This window comes from Alligator sinensis, unplaced genomic scaffold, assembly GCF_000455745.1.
Source record: "Alligator sinensis unplaced genomic scaffold, ASM45574v1 scaffold954_1, whole genome shotgun sequence".
NCBI classification, from domain to species: Eukaryota; Metazoa; Chordata; order Crocodylia; family Alligatoridae; genus Alligator; species Alligator sinensis.
Genome location: NW_005842228.1, coordinates 933,345 through 935,832, shown reverse-complemented (window position 1 = coordinate 935,832; position 2,488 = coordinate 933,345). Strand labels below are relative to the sequence as shown.

Below are 2,488 nucleotides of genomic sequence, written 5' to 3'. Positions count from 1 at the left end.
AACCCGCGTCTAAACCCCCCCCCCGCCACCGCCGCAAACTCTACAAACCGCTCCGGAGCCAGGCTGCGCTGCCGGGACGTCCCGCCCGTGGGCCGCAGCGGCGCAGAAGCGCGGGCTTCCACTCAGCTCCGCAGCTGAGGGAGGCGAGGCGAGGCGGCCCGCCCCGCCCCGCCGCCGCTGCCGCCGCCGCGGGCCTCCGCCGCCGCCGGCCAGACAAGCGCCCGCCTCGCGCGAGGAGATGCCGTGGGAGCCCCGCCTGGGGGCGGCTCCTTCCGGGCGGCTGAGCCCGAGCCGGAGCCGGGGGAAGCTTCACGTCTCGTGCTCCGCTTTGAGCAGCGGGCTGTGGTTAAACCCGCGGTTTTCAACCTGGGCGCCCGGCCCTGCGGTGCAGGACCCCGCACTTACACCCAAGGGGCCCGCCTGCCCCCCCGACATGTGCACAGGGGGCCGCAAAGCGAGGAAAGGGTTAAAAACTACTGGTTTAGAGAGGAAGAGGGGGCTTGCGCTTCAGGCCCTAGAGGGAGCCTGGGCACAACTCCCGAGTCCGCCCAGGGTTTCGTGGCTGGTGTTGGCAAGTCACCCCGTCGTGTCTGGACAAAGCACTTCGGTCTGTCTTCGCTTCCAAGATTTCCCCCGCCCCTCGGTGCCCGCGAACCAGGATACCAGCACGATCCTTGAGAGAGAAATGATAAGGCATTCGTTAAAATAAATATTAAATGTTGAATCTGATTTAGACAGTTGTCCAGTGGGTTTTTAAGATGTAAAAGTAATGTGCATTTGCCTTCCTGCAGTAAAGTCAGGAATGTCATTATATTATGTGATGAAACCTCCTGGAATAGATTCAAAGAGTTGGCAGCTGCAGACTACACAGCTAACTGCCCCCATCTACACTGAAGGCCACAAAATGCACACCTCCTTCAGTAATGGGCTAGGTAAAAGGGAGTTGAAAGATTGCTAAGAAAATAGCAAAGATTTGCATCTGCCGGCTACACTCACCCCATGGGATATATATTTTATTAATGAATAGCACTTGACAGCAATCCTGAGCCTAGCTGAGGCTCAAGTTTCTAAAATCAGTCAGGCAGAACACACAATATTTTGCTGAGTAACAGTAACAGGCAACGAGCCGAAAGGGTGGCAAAATAATCTAGCCGTGCTGCTGCAGTACGATAAGCAAGATTACAGGGAACATTTTCTTTTCTCTATTATGTAAATTAGAATCTCTACAAATAATATATCCTCATTAAACCGAATACAGCATTAGCATGTACAAAGAAAAGTGACAGAATCCAACTTGAAAACTACAAAAGCTATTTCATTGTGTGAAGTCCCTTTCATATTCCAAGAAGTTTAATTGCCAAGGCAACCTTGTTTTCAATATAAATGGAACACATAGGCATATATTCAGCTGACAATTAAGGAAAAAAAATAAGGAAAGGCACTGCTAAATAGTTAACATCCTACACTAATTTTAATATTGCAAGCAGGCATTAATTTTGTAAATTTGTAAGCATCACCTAAGTACATTGTTTTCTTTAACTTCCTATTGTCAACTCTGTTTTAGCTAATAAAGTTTACAAATTACCAGGCTGAACTTTAGCTAACCTAACTTTAGCATTAAAGAATCATTAAGAACTTAGGAGTTGGTTCAAGTAATTTAACCAAACAGATCAGTTTGTTTGGTGTCAGATAGGTATGGGTGGGAGGTGGGAACCCATACATAGCTTTCTATGGGGAGGGGGGCAGAAATTACATATGGATGAGGTTTTCAAGTATTTACTGATTCCCTTAGGAACAGCTGAAATCTATGCTAATTGTACATGAACAAGAACATAATTTAGAAGCCCCAGAGACAGTGCTTTGAAATATGATTGTACACCTGTAATATCTGAGGAATCTCCTACATCAGGGATGCCTCCTAAAGCACAAGTGTTCAAAGTACACATCTTGTCCAATTAAAGTAACAAAAGACTGATCAGATGCATCTCCAGATTTCGGTTTTGTAAAAAACAAACCTAACCTTTTTCAAGGTGTTTTTCAAGCAATTAACCCTCTCACCCCAAGAGGCATAATCAGTTATTCACTCCTGCTTTTGAAATGCCCAAGGAAAACATTCTAAAAAGGTTTCTGCAATGTTGTAACCTCAGCACTGCAGCATTGCAAGCTTGTGAGCGACTTGAGCACTGTGTGGAGCTTCAGAAAGCCTGGACTCCTTGGAGTTTTTGGGCCAGGGGAATGATAGTCAGCCTTACCCACAACGCCATGTGAATCAAGCCCAGGGGGCTCCCCATGGGTTCAGAAATGTAGTAAGTAGTGGAGTAGTGGCACCACTCCCCTGCTGCCAAATTTCTGGACCACAGGGAACCCCACAGGCTGCACATGGCCCTACACATTAGGTTGCACCAGTGTGTGGGGTCAGGCAGGGATGAGGTCATGGGCAACTGGTGCCACCTTAGTCGGGCCGGGGGGGGGGGGGAGGGGCGGGGCA

The 2,488-nt window shown here is 48.8% G+C and overlaps 1 protein-coding gene across 3 annotated transcripts in view; it reads right to left on the bottom strand.

Annotated features, from left to right (window-relative positions):
• HYKK (hydroxylysine kinase) overlaps nt 1–186 on the bottom strand; it is a 9,989-nt gene extending 9,803 nt beyond the window's left edge. For 2 of the 3 annotated variants that reach the window (XM_006027217.3, XM_014521593.2), the window contains exon 1: nt 49–186. The gene's annotated coding sequence lies outside the window, so the exon portion shown is untranslated. Of the gene's footprint in view, nt 1–24 lie in introns of all 3 variants that reach the window. The other variant, XM_014521594.2, reaches the window with a different exon arrangement.
• Nucleotides 187–2,488: the final 2,302 nt, after the last annotated feature.